Raw genomic sequence first — 20,171 nt, 5'->3', positions numbered from 1 at the left:
ATTAGTCCAATTATGAATAGTTGAGCGACCGTTCTAAAACCACAAAACCCGAGAATGCCTAACACCTTCTCCCGGATTAATAGAATTCCTTAACCGGTCTTCTGGTTTTGCTGACTTTAAAACAGAATCAAAATTCCTCGATTTGGGATTTAAAATAAATTAGTGACTTGGTACACCATAAATTATTTCAAGTGGCGACTCTGAATCAATTAAATAATCTCATTTCGATTTATGTCACTTTAATTGGAAAAACTCCCTATCCCTCGGGAAAAAGGGAGGTGTGACACAAATCACCTTGGAGGAAGACATTATTAACATCCATATGTAACAATGGTCAGTCTTTTGATGTTGCCACCCCAATTGCTATCCTAATTGTAATCATTTTTGCCACAGGTGAGAAAGTTTCATGGTAGTCTACCCATTCCTGTTGAGTGTAACCCTTGGTTACTAACTTTGCTTTGAATCTATCAACCTCTCCATTGGACTTGTATTTAATCTTTTATACCCATTTTGACCCCACTTTTTTTCCAGTGGTAAGGATGTCACCCCCCAAGTATGGTTATCCTCAAGAGATGGCAGCAATTCATTACACTGTGTATTAAAGAACTCAGTCCCATTATCAGATCTTACAATCTTAACACATACACACACAACAGAGTCTGAACTAAAGATAACAAATTCTTCAGCACAACAAAAACTTTACATTTTTATTGAATCAAACAAGCCCAAGTGTATTTGCTAAAATCATCAACAACTATAACAAAAAACTTTTTTCTATCATAAGTGGGCACTTTATAGGGTCCCCAAACATCTAGATAAACAAGTTCAAATATAGTAGTGGACTTAGAGTTGCTAACAGAAAATTGCGACCTACATTGTTTAGCTAAAGGACATATACTACAAGACTCTAATTGTCTGGTGTTTATTTTGTCTTGTAGAGATGAAATGTGTTGCATAGCTTTCAATGAAGCATGACCTAGCCTGAAGTGCCGAAGTCACTCTTTGTGTGTTCTTTTGATATTTTTCTAACTGCTACTACTGCACCCCTTTCCTTTAGCACGTATAGACCTCCAGATTCCTTACTAATCTCTAATACCTTGCCATTGTAAATCTCCTGTAATATACAGAAGTCAGGGTAAAATCCAACAAAACATCTAAGGTCCTTTGTTAAATTTGCTATAGATAATAGATTAAACTTAAAATCTGGCACATATAAGACATCATTAATGCACTGATCTCCTAAAATCACTGTATCCCTTATGTGTGTTATCTCAGCTCTACTTCATGTTGGTAATTGCACACCATTTTCTTCCTTTGTCTCTAATCCTTTTGTATTGTTCAAAACTCCTTATTGAAAGTAATGTGGTGTGTTGCTCCAGAGTCTACTATCCACTCTCTTAAATAAGCACTACATAATAAATCAACAATACCGACCATGTTGATAGAAATCTCACCAGTTATTTATATTGCTCTCCTGTTAGAAAGTGTCCTTGTGGAAGGCTTCTACCACTATTGCTTTCCTCTATAGCTGCATTGTTGACATAGGTTCTTCCTCATGTTCTTATTGGTTTCTTTTTACTTTTGAAATCAGTCGGATATCCAACAATTTTATAACAGTTTTCCTTAGGTGTCCTTTGTATCCATAATGCTCACAGACTAGATTTGTTTTCTTAGGCTTGAAACTTTGGGTCCTCCCTGCTAACATAGTTAAGGTATCCCTATTTGATGGATTATATATCACAGCGGAAGCAATTACAGTATCATATTCATGTGAATTAAATAATTAGCACATACAGAGATTATTCGAGTTACCACCTAAAGTGTGAACAAAGCAGATTAATCTCGGTCTCCAGTTCCAGAGTTGCAAAACCGTGACCTTAGCAAAATCTCCACAGTCTTCTACCGTGTTACTGATCACGTCCAAATGCACGCCTAACGAGGTACGACACGGTCATTTGCAATAATATAACCCAACAAAGAGTCGGAATCGAATCCACAGGGAGCTGAGATGGGAATTAGTAGTATATATTCAGAGTGAGTATGTGAAGTATCTAGATTGCACTTCCACAAACAGGGTTTTGTTTTTACTTCTAAAATTCATGTGGGGCAAAAATCACGTGCTCACACTAGAGATAATTGTTTTTGAATATTTTTCAAAGATATAAAAAGGCCTAGGGTTGTGACCATGACCTAGGTGTTTGCCTAATGAGATAAAGACTTTTATGTTGTTTTATTGATTGGGGTGTATTATAGCTCACAACACTACATTGCCCACTTAATACCTCTTAGTCAGAGAGTGATTTTGCCCAATTTAGCTTTCTCAAGTCTAAATGGATATCTACCAAAACGGTTGATAAGAGCTCAAGTCGGGTTGTTACTATCTCTAGGTTGAACTCTTTAATTGGGTTAATCAATCTCTCAATTGACCCAATTCCTTGTTAGCTAAGTTAACCTAGACTAGGTCTCTCTTTCTCAAGAAGAGACTAAGTCAAATAGGCATAAAACAATGTTTGCAACCATCAATTTCACAACTGAAGCATAAACCTAGCTAAATAACACACAGTCATTCATAAACAAACATAAAATTAATCACCCATAAGGTTTACACACTAGGATTGGGTCATAACCCTAGTAAAAATCTAGATACTCATAGTGGGTATAGAATAAAACAAAAAAGAAAAGATAATAAAACTCACAGTGAAAGATTAAAATATAAAAACCCAATGTTAAACACCAAAATAAGCTAAAGTTTCCTAAAAACAAGGAAAAATGGCTACATCACTTTGAATATTCAAAACATCACCTAATTTCGTGAAACTATTCTATTTATACAAAGCTAAAATTTTCGGACAAAAATGCCCTTTCGGAGGTTTTGCGGCCCGCACTTTGCTTTAGTCTTGACAGGATTTGAATCTGCGGCCGCACAATTCTGGAACGCGGCCGCATCTCTCATATTATGTGGTCCGCACATTTCTGGGTGCGGCCCCATAGGGCTCTTCTGCGGTCCGCACATTTCTGAGTGCGGTTGCGTAGCTGACTTCTGCGGCCGCACAATAATTGTGTGGTCCACACTTCCTTAGATCCTTGATATGAACACTCTCTGAACTTTAGCTCTTGCACAGCTTCTGCGGCCTCACATGTCATTGTGCGGACCACACTTTGCACTTGGACTCTGATAAACTTTCCTTCACAATCTGTGGCCGCAGATGGAAATCTGCGGTTCGCACTTTGAGCTTTTGTGCCTGATTTTGTACTTGAGTTCATATCACTCCTTGAGTTGGATTTTAGCTTAGTGGCTCATTTTCCAATACTCTTGTAATTAAGCATATTTTATCAATTTTCGAGAATACTATTAAACACTTTTGGACTAAAACAAAAGATAAAAGGCGCTAATAATTAGTCAAAATCCCTACTTATCAACTCCCCCAAACTTAAGCTTTTGCTTGTTCTCAAGCAAATAAGATAATTCTCACCTCCACAAGTTAAGAGCTATTCCAGCTAATCTAAGATGCATCAATCACACATCAATTAGGACCAACAATTACCCATAATATTTATGAATTATCACAAGACAATGATTGGAATTTTTAAGTACAAATAGTTCTAATGTGACACTTGAGCATCAAGAGTTGACTTTATTCATCAAAGAAGCTCGCTCTTTCATGCATGTCATTTTGGATCCCAAAATCCTCCTCATGTACTCTCTGTTAGCATATCTCACTTAATAATGTAGCACCCAATTCAAAGATTTGTGAAAAGTTCGCTCATCACTCTCAAAAGAATGTCACAAGTACGACTCTAAGTACCACATGCTTTCCCCTCATATAGATCACCACTAATGTAAGTTCACTCGGCTTGAAATCACATAGGGCATTTTCGAAATGTAATTAAGGCTTTTGGACTAAGGTTGGATATGTTGGAATAGAACGGGTTCATCTTTACTTAAGCACTCCATTTTCTCTTTTTTGGCTCATGTTTTACCGACTTTTTGAGGCATTTTCTTTTTCCTTAAGGGAGCTAGAGAGACTCAACATCACTATTTCTTGATCATAATATTCATTTTCTCCATGCTTTGCATCGTTGCTTTTCTTTGAATCACTTCAACTCTTCAACTTATTCACTTTCTTTTGCATTTTCTTTTTGTTTTTTTGTTCTTTCTTTCTTTTTCTTTGTCTTTCCTTTTCTTCATTTGTTTTCTCTTTTTGTGCCTTGATACATTTTTCAAACTCCTCGCCTTTCCCCCAAACTTATGTTTTAGCGAATTGTTTCTCAAGAGTGTTGAGGAAAGTCGGGTGCCAAGAGAGGGTCACTACAAAACGGGTAAAGGCTTGTAACATGGCTATCAAATGAGAAAGGTTTTAGGCGCAAATGGGTTGACTAAGTATAACAACATTGGTAGGACATGGAAAATTTCAAACGGGTCAAGGAGAGCCTACAATCACTTCTCAAGCCAAGCAAAACTTAAAACTTTGCCTAGAAACACATCCGGGGCAAGTTCTAGACCATTCGCACGGGTTCTTGGACTTGCAACAAAAATATCTTACCTCACACACAGCTGGATTGTTAAAGAGGATAGAGTCAAAGGCCCACAACAACCTTATTCAAGATTGAAAATCACTAATGGTTCGATTAAACCACTCGATGATTGCTTAAGCCAACACAAGAGTCAGAAGGTCACTAACTAGAGCTATTTCTTTCCAAGAACTTATTTTTAATCATAAGCACATAGTTAAGTGTGTTGGTACCAAGTGAAGCATGTTTGAATCTTTGAGATTGACTCAATTAGGTCCTTTTATTCATTATTACTACTATTCTTACCTAAACATAAAAAATGGACTCAATCCCTTAAGAAGGTTGTCACACCATCCATCGTTGGGAAGAGTCACCCGGTTCACACAAAAATTACTTTGGAAAGAACTATGGCATTAAGAAAACCAAAGGCTTATTATCTACTTAAACATGAATAGAAACTACTAGATTAAAAAGAAGCTATTAAAGTAAACAAGAAACTACTAAATTAAACATTAACTACTAAGAAAATAAAATGAAGAAGCTACAAAGCAAGCTACTGAAAGCATAAATGAATATACATAATGAGAGATGAAAAGAGAAGAAATATATACATCAATAGAGAGAAAGGGAAGAATATATACATAATAAAAAGAAAAAGGAAAATGTTATCAGTTAACAAACCAATGTCAAATATAAAATAAACTCCACCCCCCCTCCGAATAAGAATAAGAATTGTCCCCAATGCTTAACAAAATAAGAGTAAGGAAGGGTAAGAGAAAAGAGGACTCCCTATGTGGCCTTGGACATCTTTGTGTCCATAGCAGCGTCACCTCTCGCCCTCAGGCTCCTTCAATCGAATCTCATCATCCTCTGCTCTAAGAGTAACTAGGTTGGTGAACATCTGCCGCGCTGCCTCAGCTGTGTCGGCAGCCAGGTCTGGGTCCTTAGACTGGCTAGCTGGTGCCTCTGAAGCTGCCGGTGTTGCTGGGTCCACTGGTGCTACTGGAGTTGTCTCCATCAGTAGATCAAATGGAGGTCCCCAGCTGTTGCTATCCTAGTCACCTTCTTCTGCAACTTGTCAACTGATTTCTTCGGGCTCCTCAATCACTCCTTCATGTGCCACCAAACCTATCTTCCCAAACTTCTTTCTTCTTCGACCTCTCAAGCCCTGCAACTCTAGTATCACCCCTCCCCCACAGCCATCATCCGGGATATCATCCTCATCCACTGTAGTAGTTTATGCATCGGGGGCATGTGTAGATGAGAGCTCTGAACCCTGATTGTCATCTTTCGAACCCTTGGAAGTGCTCTTTGAGGTGGAGGGCTCATCTCGGAGCCTATATCTCCCCTGAAGTTGTTGTGGCTGTGATTGAGCATCAGGCAGCTCTTCCACAGAGTTGCCCTCTGAGGCTTCCCTAGACAGGACATATGAACTTGATTCAGCGGGCTCAACTCTATCTCTCCCGGCTGTCGCCCTCTTGGATATAACTCTTTGCACGGCGAATGGTAAGGTGCTCTTGCCTCGGGAGGGTTCACCCCTCCCTTTTGATGTATCACCACGTCCACGAGACTTAACCATTTTCTGCAATAAGTAGCAATTGGAGTCAGTTATAGTTCAAGTACACAATAGCAGATAGTTGCAGAACAAAACATTATGCAGGGTAGGGAAGTGTGGTCCATACATTTTTTATTTGCCACATATGGGGTTGTGCGGACCGTACAATTTAAAAGTGCGGCCGCAGTAATGATTCTGCAGTCCGCACAATATTTGAGTGCGACCGCACATCTAAAGTGCGATCCGCAAAATTTTGAGTGCGGCCGCACAATGAGTACCTCAAAAGTGGCAACTCTCTGACAATAAAGACAGCCCTGATCTGCGGCCGCACACACTTTTCTGTGGCCGTGGTTGAATTTCTGCAGAATGCCCTATCCTAACATTCTGCGCATTGCATAATTCCTTGTGCGGCCGCACATTTCAGCATTCATCGGGTTAAGTTCTTAGGGTTTCTAACTTTTTGCACAATTTGAACGTGGTAACAACAATTAAACATGATAAGTAGATACCCATTCCCCCTAATAGCAACTAAGAGAGTATCCATCACAATCTACAGCCACATGGATATTAATTTGACAAATGGTCTAAAAATAACTAAACAAATTATGAACTAAATTAAGAAAATTGAAAATTCTAAGGAAGATTTGAACATACCAGTGATGAAATAATGCTAAGGAATGATCAAAGATGATGAATTAAGAGACAAATGAGTGATTCAGTTGAGTGCAATATTTGTGCCTTTGTTCTAATTCTCAGAGAGTGTAAACTTCTAACAGTAGAGTGAAACTATTTATACTTAACGGGTTGGGCAAGAATTCAAGAGACAAGTGCGGCCGTAAAATTCCTTCTACAGTCCGCACTTTGTTACCTGTTTGTACAATTACCCTTTGATGATCTATGGTCCACAAAATTCCTTATGCGACCGCAGATTTAAGTGTGGACCGCACTTTTTCTTGTGCGGCCGCACTTTGGCCAATTTCCTGACAAACACACTTCAGAGAGTGTGCACTTTTTGATTTCCAGTTGTGCGGCTGCATATCCTCTTCTGCTATGGCATTCCAAATTGCATGGTCCGCACTTTTTCCATACTTAGCTAACTTTTCTGAGCACAGTCCCTGAAAAGCACACTCATTCCTGCAACACACTTCAAAACCAGTTAGCACAAAATAAGACTTATCTAAAGAAGAAAAGAAAAAGAAACATAGGTTGCCTCCCAAGAAGCGCCTGATTTAACGTCGCGGCATGACACAGATTACCATTACTTGAAATGAATTACCGCCACGACATGTCCATCGCCAACTTTTCCAAGATAATGCTCCACCCGGTAACTATTGACTCTAAACACTTCATCATTTTTATTCTTCAAGTCCAATTAACCAAAGGGTGTCACACCCACAACCTCAAACGGGCCACTCTATTTAGACTTTAACTTTCATGGAAACATCCGTAACCGAGAATGGAGCAACAACACAAGATCACATTATTTAAAATCCTTGTTCCGAATGTACTTGTCAAGGAGGTACTTCATCTTCTCCTTGTATAAGGATGAACTAGTGTATGCATGGTATCGGAAGTCATCCAACTCATTCAATTGTGCCACCCTTATATTTCGGCGACATCCCACTCAAGATTTAACTTCTTTAAAGCCCACATGGCTTTGTGCTCAAGTTCTACTGGAAGATGACAAACTTTTCCGAACACCAACCTGTATGGAAACATTACAATCAGTGTTTTTTAAGCCGTCCTATAAGCCCATAAAGCATCATCAAGTTTCTTGGACCAATCCGTCTGGTTAGCATTCACTGTTTTGGACAAAATACTCTTTATCTCCCGGTTAGAGACTTTCGCTTGATCGCTTGCTTGAGGATGATAGGGAGTCGTGACTTTATGAGTGACACCATACTTGGTGAGTAAGGTATTGAAAGCTTTGTTACAAAAATGCGATCCCTCATCACTTATGAATAGCCCTTGGAGTACCAAATCTTGTAAAAATGTTCTTCTTCAAAAACGCCACCACACTTCTCACTTCATTGTTGGGCAAAGCAACGGCCTCAACCCATTTGGACACATAATCAACCACGACTAAGATGTAGATGTTTCCACAAGAACTCACAAAAGGAACCATGAAGTCAATACCCCCACACACCGAAAATATCAATCTCCAATATGGTGGTGAGGGGCATTTCATTTTTCTTTGAGATTCCACCGGCCCTTTGACATTCATCACAATGCTTGACGAGATCACTTGCATCCTTGTAAAGATGGGCCAAAAGAAACCACAACTTAGCACTTTTGCCACCATTCTTGCTCTGCCATGGTGACCACCATACGGCGAAGAATGACAAGCCCCAAGAATTTCAACTTGTTCCTCCTCCGGTACATATCTTCTAATCACTCCATCCGTACAAATCTGGAAAAGGTATGGTTAATTCTAATAATAGTCTTGACAATCCCGTTTGAGCTTCTTTCTTTGGTTTGAAGAGAAATCAACCGGAAGGAGCTGATGATTTCAAGACCATCATGCAGCCTCCCCACCTCCTCCAAACGATGCAAGTGGTCCGCCACTTGGTTTTCACTTCCTTTTCGATCTTGGATATCTATATCAAACTCTTGCAACAAAAGTATCCATCTCATCAACCGGGCTTTGGAATCCTTCTTGCTAATAAGATAGCGAAGTGCCGCATGATCCGTGTGAACAATGACTTTTGCACCCATCAATCCATAGCAAAGACAATGGCAAGGAGCTCTTTCTCCATAACTGTGTAATTGACTTGGGCACTATTCATGGTCTTACTAGCATAGTAGACCCGATGAAAGATTTTGCCGATGTGTTGCCCCAAAACAGCCTCTATCGCTACATCACTTGCATCGCATATGAGCTCAAAAGGAACACTCCAACTTGGAGCGGTGATTATGGGAGTAGTAGGCAACTTGAAATTAAGCAACTCAAAGGCTCTCATGCAATAATCATTGAAGTGGAACTTAGTATCTTTCTCCAAAAGCTTGCACAACGGGTTCACCACTTTAGAGAAGTGCTTGATGAACCGCCGGTAAAATCCCGCGTGGCCTAGGAAACTCTGCACACCTTTCACCGAAGTTGGAGGTGGAAGTTTAGAAATCACCTCAATCTTTGCCTTTTCAACTTCAATGCCATTCTTTGAGATCTTGTGACCAAGGAAAATGCCTTCCTAGACCATGAAATGACATTTCTCCCAATTGAGCACCAAGTTTGTTTCTTCACATCTTGCCTAACACTTTGTCAAAGTTTGCTAGACAATGAATTCCCGACCACCGAAAAGTCATCCATGAAGACTTCAAGGCAATCCTCCACCATGTCCATGAAGATCGCCATCATACACCTTTAAAAAGTCACTGGTGCATTGCACAATCCAAATGGAATCCACTTGAAGGCGAAAGTACCATAAAGACATATAAAAATAGTCTTCTCTTGTTCCTCTGGAGCAATAAGAATTTAATTGTAACCGGAATACCCATCAAAGAAATAATATAAATCACGGTTGGCCAATCTATCAAGCATTTGATCTAGGAATGGAAGTGGGAAATGATCATTCCTTGTGACTTTGTTGAGCTTACGATAGTCCATACACACTTTCCACCCGGTCACCGTTCTTGTAGGAATCAAATCATTCTTATCATTGGTGACCACCGTCATGCCCCTTTTCTTTGGGATACATTGAATCGGAGAAGTTCATGAACTTTTGGAAATGGGATAAACAACCCCGACATCCAACCACTTGATGATCTCCTTTTTGACAACCTCTTGTATGGCTTCATTGAGTATCCTTTGATGTTCAATTGATGGTTTGGCATCCTCCTCCAAGTTAATCTTGTGCATGCAAAAGTAGAATCTACCTGCACGTTACTCAAACAAGAGGAAATAATATCCGGAAAAAGAGAATTTCGGGTAGGCGAAATTCCAAGGAAGAAAGACGTGTAAAAACCAGTGTCAAAAACAGTCATCCCTATATGGAGTATATATAGCCACCTTTTTTAGGTTAAACACTTTTCCAAAACCTATAGCATAATAAACTACGAATTATTCCATTAAAAATTCGTAATTTTACCCCTAGTTCAATTTCGAAATTCTTTTATAAAACCTTATTTAACTCTCCATGTTAAGATTTAGATACTAACCAATTAAATTAAATTACTGATAATTTAAATTATTGATTACTTCCTTTAGACTTTCGCTTAACTTATTTCATGTGTTGGATACAAAATCTACCGGTAGGGTTTACACATGAAAACTTATAAGCTTTCGTAAAGGAGTATCATCAATCTCAAAAATCGAGACATAGATTCTATCAACTAATTATTAATTCGTCAATGTATATCATTATTGTCTATTTACCAGGCTTATCGACCCACGAAAGAATCTCGCCTTTTAATAAATCAAAATAACAAATGACACACACAACTAATCATAATTACATCAAGATTAAGAGTACAAGTAGATTGAATGGACTAGAGAAATTATTTTATTAAGTAAGTATAAAATACTTATCTCTACTTTATCTGTTCAATATATACAAAATGTACTAGCACAAGAAGTCGGAATTAACCGTTCCCATAATCAACATAAATTATATTTAATCGTTTGCTACAATCATTCCAATGGTCTGTCCAATTCCATCACTAAATTGTGAACATAAACTTTATGACTTATAAGAACCGATAATTTAATCTTCCGTGTATAAGCTAAACTCTATACACTAAATCATCTACTATATAAGCAATGACACATAGACAAATAATTGATCTATTTAAATAAAACTTTATTGAATTGAATAAATGAATAAATAATTATTCCATAAAGAATATTATAACAACATGCATGGTTTATAGTATATCCTAATACTATTTACATCACCAACACCCAAGAATCTTTGACACTCTTCGGTTTTTACTATGGCATATGCCTTATTTACAGTAATTACGTGTCTTCTCAGGAATACATTACTCCTCACATTACTATAGCTTTCATTCAATCCCATTAAAAATTGTAGTAACCTCTGATTAGCTAGATGTTCTATGGATAGCCTAGCTTCTTCACAATCACATGTAGATAAGGGAACTAACACACCTAGCTCACTCCATAGGTCATTCATCTTTGAGTAGTAAGTAGTTACAGAATCTGTTGTTTCAAATTTACAATTTCTGTCCATAGATAATAAATTCTAGTCATAATGCATCTATCAAACCTTTCCTTGAAATCACTCCACACTTTCTTCGCACTAGACGCACACATGATGCTAGGCATCAACTCAGCTGCGACAATACTACCAATCCATGAAAGTACAACTGCATTGCACTTCTCCCATTATTCTGCGAGTTCACCCCTGATTATGTTTTTCACACAAGTTCTATCAACGAATCTAAGCTTACTTTTGCCCCAAAAAGGCTAGCTTCATTGCCCTACTCCACATAGCGTAATTCTCAGGCCCTGTGAGTTTGATTGAGACTAAAACTAGTTCCGGTCCATCTACCGCTTGAAGAAATAACGAATAATTGTGTTCGAATGAAGATACCTCATTTCGTGCCATCACGATTGAGTCAAAAATAGCTGATTTCGTCAAAGCTCCCTTCAATGGTCGCCGAGAGTTGCGTCAGAGCCCTGATTTCAGAATTGCTGCTCTGATACCATGTTAATTTGAGCTAAATCGGGTAATAAAACAACTCACAACACATGCAAGTGCAATTCTAATTGATCAATTTTGGAAGAATCTAGAGAGAAAAGAGATTAGCTGGGTACAGACTAGAGAGAAGGGCAGTTATATTAGAGTGAATCTGATTTTCAGATTCACTGTGCTATATAACAGCCCCTTCTCGTGCCTACCTAACACCCTCATTTGCATACACAACTAACTACCCTAAACTTTCTTTAATTACACTTTGACCCTTGACTTTCAATAATATGTGAAAATTAGTTCCTGTTATTTTAGGATATACTATTACCAATCCAGTTCGTTTTTATTCTTAAACACATAAAGTGGTTTTTAGCTTTTTTACGAATATTACTTTTTAATTAATAAGAGATTTTCGTCTTATTTATATATGTTCGACTGCTGCGACATGTCGTAAAACTAAATGGACGGAAATATTTCTAAATTGAAATATTTACAACATCAAAATCTTTTAACTTTTGAATGTAAATTTTCTCTTCAAAAGCAAAGCCAAATATCTAGGTGAGAAGTAATAGGTGAAATTCAAGGGGTGTGGAGGTGAGAAAATTTTTATACAGTTAAAACTCATTGAATATGGAAAGTTCGTGAACTTTATGGGCGTTGAGAACATTGAACTCTATCTAGTTTCATGAAAGAATAAAAGATATTTATCTAATGATCTAATGAATTATGAGTAAAGATACCACGTGGTTAAGCGTAGAGATCTTCCTAAGATAAAACAATATAAATTTACTTGCACATGATACTTGCATCAATTAATAAATACATAATATGTATTTGCTTATAAATTTTTCACTTAACTATAGTTAAGTTTTATATATTCTCGCCTAATTTTTTCATTTAATTAATAAATTAACATAATTTATTGTAAGCACTACTGGCTAACAAGTAGGAGTAATAACTTTTTACGAAATCAAAGTGCCCATTGCCAATAGCTTACACCGGAAAGGAGAGAGGAAAATCAACCAAAAAATACTTATAGGCTTTTAGCATTACTAGTTCAAACGATTTCTACTATAATCTAAATTTTAAAAGGTAGAATATCTTAAAACACCCCTAAACTTGATGCCGATTATTAATTTCCTCTCCAAATTATGCTTGGTCCTAATTATCCCATACACTTGAATAAGTAAATTTAATTACCCCTCGATCCATGGCATAGCAAGTGGCCTCAGATAGCCTTTGGCGTGTGGGGGTCTATAAAAAATGCCACTTATGCAGCTCAAACGGTAAAAAGCCCCTAATTAATATTTTCCTTTATTTTCCCCCGTCTTTCCCACAGCTATTCTTCCTATTTCTTTCTCGTTATAACTTCCTCCATTAAAGCACAATTAGTGTTCTTTCTTTTCCTGTAATTCTGATTTTTCTTTTTTAATTGCAAAAGTTCTTAGACACATTTCTTGGTTTTCTTTCCAACTTTCTTCAAGATATTGAAGATGAACCCATTTTGTCGATCGAAGACCCACCACTATGGGTGTCTAACGGGTGAGCCGGGCTGGGCTGGGTAGGGAAATTTAGTAACCGTACGGGTTGTGGTCCGGGCCGGTTACGGGTCGGGGCATACCGGGTTTAACGGGTTCGGGTTCATCCACGTAAAAATTGAACCGTAACGGTTACGGGTACAAGGTGTCGGGCCGGGTTAATATAATTTTTAATTTTTTTTTGTATTTTGTATAACTATTGTAAGTTATATTAATATAAAGTAAAAATGTAAAGAATACAAAGAAGATGGGGAAAAATTGCACTTATAAATTGCAAGTGCTAAATTTATTTCAAAATTCAAACTTAGAAATTGAAAGGTTTACATTTAACAATAAGTAAATTAACCAAAAAAGAGTAAATTCAAAGGTTTTGCATTGCCTTAGTAAGTTCGTCATAATCAATATGAACTGAGTGACCTTCTTCTGGAGTGTTAAATTCAGATGGGTTACCATGTGTTAATATATCTCCAAGTTCCTCATTTTCTGGGCTATCAACATCTTCACGTCCTTGATTTCTTCGTTCCGATCTAATTCAATCTCTGAAACATACTAAAACTTCCAAAACATTGTTTCCCAATGAGTGACGGGTGTTTCCAAGTTATTGTCTTGCTTGGCTAAATGCACTATCTGATGCAACAGTTGAAATTGGCATATTCAGCACGTCCCGAGCCATAGTGAAAAGAACAGAAAATTGCTTTCCATTCTTATGCCACCATCCCAACAGTGAAAATTCCTTTGTGCGAGGCTCTTTTTGCTTCTGCAAGTAGAATTGAAGTTCATCAATATTCCTGCTGCTGGTTTGAGTGTTAGAAAATGTAGTAAAAATATTAAAACTATCAAGGCTTTCTTCATCATCCATAGTAGCAGAAGTGGTACAGTATATAGTGGGATTAACATTGCCTACATTAAGAGCAGCATCATTAATTACATTTACATAATAATTATACAATTGTTATAAAGAATCATTTAGCTTGTTTATACAAGCATATAATATCTGGGGTTTCAGTTGGTCTAATCTCCATATAAGTATATAAAGCATTCATTAATTGGTGACAATCAGACATCTTAATAGAATGATTTAAAACAACACCAATTAAGTAAATCAGAGGAATTGAAAAGAAATATTTTTTGAATTTTGCTTACATTTTTTCAACAACATCCCTATATTTTTCTTTCTTCTCAAATTTAAAGAGTAGAAAAGAAATTTCAGCTATATGTACTAAAGTCATAGTAACAGTAGGGTAATATGCTCCAGAAAACTCAACAGTAGCTATATAAAATTTATGTAAAAATTTAACATCATTAATGACCTCCCAAGTAGTAGTTGTTATGGATCAGTACAATGTGCATTAGCAACTTCAGTTATTGGGAATCTATATTTGTAGCAACATTTTAAAAATATATATGTATAATTCCATCTAGTAACAATTTCGTCTGGCATGAATCTGGGTTTAAGGTTATACTGGATATGCTTATTCTTAAATTCCTTTATTCTAGATCGTCTATTATTTCCTTGAATAACACCAACTGCTCTTCTAACATGAGTAATCTCAGTTGAAAATAAATCAAGGCCACTTTTAACAATTAAATTATAAACATGACATGTACACCTAACATGAACAATTTCATCAAGAGGTGGTTGCAAATGCAGCTTTAATATTGAATCTGCGACATTATTATTAGAAGCATTATCAAAAGACATACACAATATTTTTTGCTTGAGATTATAAAATTCAACAACTTCACAAATAGTAGTACTTATAAATGCAGCAGTATGACTCTGATCTTCATCATATTTAAAAATGATAATACATTTTTGCATACAATAATTATCATCTATCCAATGACATGTAATTATCAAATAATCATTTCCATTAACAGCATGGCCAATATCAGAATTTTGAGAAACTCTACAAGGAAGGTGGCTAAACAAATAACGTATGTATGTTTGATATTGTCCATGAAGTCTAAAGATATCAGATCTACAAGTACTTCTAGGGATACCTTTAAATAAAGGATTATAAATCCTTTGAATATAAATAATAAGATATGATGAAGAAGCAAAAGAAAAAGATAGACAACCCAAAGCAATCATTTTTGTTAACTCCTCACGATCCTTCATTTTATCATATTTCATAATACTTCCAGTAGTAGGGTTTAGAGTTGTTTGATTTTCATCTCTATCAGGGCTCCATTCTATAGGATACTCAATTCTCATATGTCTACTAAGTGTCCCAATCCCCCCTAATTGTCCTCTAGTCTTATGTTTAAAAGTATCATTACAAAGTTTGTATTTAACTCTATCAGTACCTTCTATTTTGTCAAAAAATTTCCAAATCTTACTTCTTTTTCTCCGATTACTAGTCGGGGCCACAAGTGGTCTACTACTAGCACCACGACCACCACCCATGCTACCAGCTCCAATACTACTAAGTGTAAGTGGTATCTCATCTTCCATTTCTAATTCATTATCTTCTATACCGAAATCTTCCTGGAATTGTTCATAATCTATATTATTATCAGGTAATATTTCAGGAATATTTGTAGAGTTAGTTAAATTACTACCAGATGCTGAAGTACTACCTTTTTTTAGGCGTAATACATACGGAGACACATAAAGTTGGCACGATCTTTCACTTAGACACTTAAACTAGACCTCTTTCCAATTAGACACGTTTCTTAGGCAATTCTCATACCAATTAGACACGTTTTTTGTTGGCTTATTAATTAACCAAGTGCGTGTTCTGCAATCTCCGTCTACGTGGCAAAAGTAACCATTATAAATCGTGCCACATCATTTTATTTGTCCACCTCACTGTCCACCTCAGCTATATAGTGTTATTTCCACTAAAATACAGATAACTAGCCCTAAACAAACATCTAAACATATTACCATTGTTCCTTTTACCTTCGATGAAAACGAAGAAAGGTCCTACCACTGTTAATCTTCTTCTTCTTTTGGTCAATGGTGTTGGAATATAGTATTTCCACTGATTTCTCACCGTATTTACAATGCTTCAAGGTCCAATCTCTCCTTATTTTCTATTGCTACAGCTAGGGCTAAGTAATTTGTAAGTTATTTCTCAAGTTAGGGTTTTTTTGGGGTTTTCCTTTGTGCTGGTCCCTTGTCGTCTTATGTAAGGGAATATTATGGAGTATGACTATATTTTAACTCGCTTTCACCACGGGGGTACATTTATCGAGCAACCTGTCCCAATATACAAAGGGGAATTAGATGCTTTTGTTGTTGCTATCGATAAAGACCATTTTAGTGTTGTCGAGTTGTCTGCTTATGCTAAAGACCTTGGGTATGCAGTTGTCGAAGGGTTTTATTGTCAAAAGGAAAAAGATGGTGATTTTATCAAAGTCTTTTCTGATTTTCAGTTATATGAATTTGTGAAAGATTTAAAACATGGTGATATTTTGGATGTTTATTTGCGTCATGGGGTGAGTCAGCCTGAAGTAGTCGAAGAAAATGTTGGTCTTTTATGTGGGGAAAAAGTAGGTGGGGATGGTAATGACCAATTTAAATCTAGGGCAACACCTGGGAGTAATACAAATACTGAAGAACCTATTGAGCCGCCTACTGAACCAACTCACAATGCTGCTGAACCACCTATTGAGCCTCCTATTGAACCAATTTTGAATGATGCTGAACCAACTCACAATTCTTCTGAACCAACTATAAATGTTGCTGATGGAGATGAACCACCAGACCATAATGTTAATGAAGATGGAGTGCAATCAGATGTTGAGAGTAGTGAATCAGAAGAAGATGTTCTTCCTGAAGAAGATGGTTCAGATGTTGATGATGAATTGAGATCTCTAAGGGCTGAAAGGAGGAGCAAGAGGCAGGGTAAGCAGAGGAAAAAACCAATTGCAACAGATGAGATACCAATAGGAGAAGCAGGTATTGACAAAGGATTTGAGCATATTGGAAGAAACAAGACTTCAAGATATGTAGGTAAATTAGGTGGTGATGAGCAGTTTATTGATAGTTCAGAGGCTGATAGTAAAGATAGCACAGAAGAGTTAGATCCTGAAGCTATTCCTGGTGTTGATATACCAGCAAGAAGGAGGAGTACAAAAGTCAGGTATGATCCAGATTGTGAAGTTGCTATATTTGAACTTGGGATGATTTTTGAGAATGCTATAGAGTTTTAGAAAGCATTAGCAAATTATGCAATTGAGTACAAGATGCAGATTAAATTGAGACCAAATGAACCATATAGGGTGAGGGCTAAGTGTAAATCAAAGAGATGCAAATGGGTGTGTTATGCTTGTATTGATAGAGATTCAGGTGATTTTAAAGTAAAAAACTACTACCCAGTACACAAATGTGATACTTCAAACAAGAATAAGTTGTGCACTTCGAAGTTTGTTGCAAAGAAATTCAAAGATGAAATAACTAAGCAGCCCCACATAAGGATATGGGAAATACATGAGTTGTGTAGGGACAAGCTAGGATTGTATGTTGGCAAGACAATTTGCTATAGGGCTAAACTGCGTGTTCTCAGAGAGTCCATGAGTGATTAGAATATGGAGTTTGCAAGGTTATGTGATTATGCTGATATGATAAAACAGACTAATCCTGGTAGCTCATGTTGGGTAAGGATGGACAGTGAAACTAAGCCAGGAAAAAATCTCTTTGTTTACTTTTATGTGTGCTTTGATGCATTGAAGAAAGGTTGGTTAGAATGATGTATGAGAATCATAGGTTTTGATGGTTGTTTCTTAAAGGGTGCTTGTAAAGGTGAGCTTCTAGTTGCTGTTGGCAAGAATGGAAATCAGCAAATGTTTCCTATAGCATGGGCAGTTGTGGACCAGGAGACAAAATATAGCTGGAGTTTTTTCATCAACTACTTGAAAGATGATTTGCAATTGGGAACTGGAGAAGGATTGACTGTGATGGCAATATGCAAAAGGTAAGTATTCTGTTCTGTTGTCTCTTAAGTAGCCTATTAAGTAATTTTGGTATTTGATGTTCATTAATGTGATATGTTCAGTTGTTAAGTACTTAAGTATTCTGTTATTTTGTTAAGTAATTAGTATTTTGCTGCTGTTAAGTATTCTGTTTTGTGTAGTAATATGCTGTTGTAATTTGAATTAATTATTGTGTAGGGATTTGTTGCAGCTTTGAATGAAGTTTTACCTAATATTGAATTTAGGATGTGTGCCAGGCATATATGGTCTAATTGGCATAAGAAATGGAAAGGAGAGGAAAGGAGAAAACAGTTTTGGAGGTGCTCTAAATCTAGTTATGAAGTTAAGTTTAAAGAGGAGCTTGAGAAAATGGACAAACTTGGTAAGGATATTTGTGGGGATTTGTTATATTATCCAAAAAATTCATGGGTTAAAGCCTATTTTGAAGTGCATTCCAAGTGTGATGTTGTTGAAAATAATATGTGCGAGACCTTTAATTCATGGATTTTAGCTTCTAGGCATAAATCAATTATAACTATGTTGGAGGAGATTAGAAGGAAAATAATGACTAGGCAAGTGGATATGTTGAAATTTGTTGTTACTTGGATATCTGATATATCACCTATGGCAAGGCTATTGTTAGAGGATAGCAAAGACCTTGCTAGAAAATGTACTGTCCTTTGGAATGTTGATGTTGGATTTGAGATTGGAGAAGGGCTACATAAGCATGTAGTTAATCTGACTGATAAGGTTTGCACTTGAAGAGCTGGGCAGTTGAGGGGTATTCCATGTCAACATATTGTTCTTGCATACTATCACATAAGCGAAGAACCTGAACAGGGAGTAGAGCATTGGCATAAGAGGGATACCTTCTTAAAAACATACAAGTATTTCATCCAGCCTATGACAAATATGAAGATGTGGCCTGAAACTAACAATCCTAAGATAGAGCCTCCCAAACCTAAACCCATGTCTGGTAGACCTCAGAGGAACAGAAGAAAAGGCAAAGATGAACCAAAAAAAATATGGAAAGTTGTCCAAGTGTGGAGTGAAAAAGGTCCAAAAATGTTGGATTTGGCATCTACACAGCTGCAAGTGGAACTCAAATATTAAAGGTATATAATCATACATATTTCATCTATAATATGACTTACAAATAACTTACTGATTGTGGTTCATTATTTGGCAAACTGCAGCCCGGAACATCAAGCCAACGAGTTATGGTAAGTGGTTCAACTTATAAGAGTGCAGCTCCAACAGGAATTGCCCTTGGTTTTAAGGCTAGAAGCTTGAGGTGGAAGGGTCAAGATGCTGTCACAACTTTCCAGTTGCAGCAGATGAAGGCAAACTTCAGCAAGAAGTAGTATCTTAGGAACTTATTTTGTCTATATGTTATGTAGCAGCAACCTATTATATTTTGGGATCTAGTTTTTGAAGGAACAAACTTTAAGTTGTATTCAGTCGTGTAATCTTACTATTCTGTTTTGGATATATGTTATGCAGCTGCAACTTGAGCCTTATTTTGTTTGTTTTGGCAGAATAGTTACTCTATGTTCTGAATAATTACTCTATAATGCAGCAACTTCAGTCCATATGTTCTGCATTTTAAAACTGCATCTTATGGTTCTATGCCTTGTACAGAAGTTGTATATTACATCACTTTCAAAATTCAGCAACTGTAAATTAAAACAATGGTTTCAACATCTGAATATAAACAGAAATTTATAACAAAATTCAATTGTATTTATACAACATCTGAATATTACAACAACAATTTCAAAACAGAAATTTAAAGCAACAACAGAAATTCGTCTTCTTTTTGCTCATCAGTCAACCAAAATTCATCAGTCATACAGTTTCCATAAAACGACCAACAATACAACAACAATCGTCAAAATGATTCGTCTTCTTTTTGCTCGAACTTTCTCCTCTTCAAAAGCTTTGACTCTCTTTAATAAACCCCAAATTATATTCTTCGCTTGAGTAGGCATCTCA

Source organism: Nicotiana tabacum, chromosome 6, assembly GCF_000715075.1.
Source record: "Nicotiana tabacum cultivar K326 chromosome 6, ASM71507v2, whole genome shotgun sequence".
Classification (NCBI taxonomy): Eukaryota; Viridiplantae; Streptophyta; class Magnoliopsida; order Solanales; family Solanaceae; genus Nicotiana; species Nicotiana tabacum.
Note: the sequence above shows the minus strand (reverse complement) of the source record.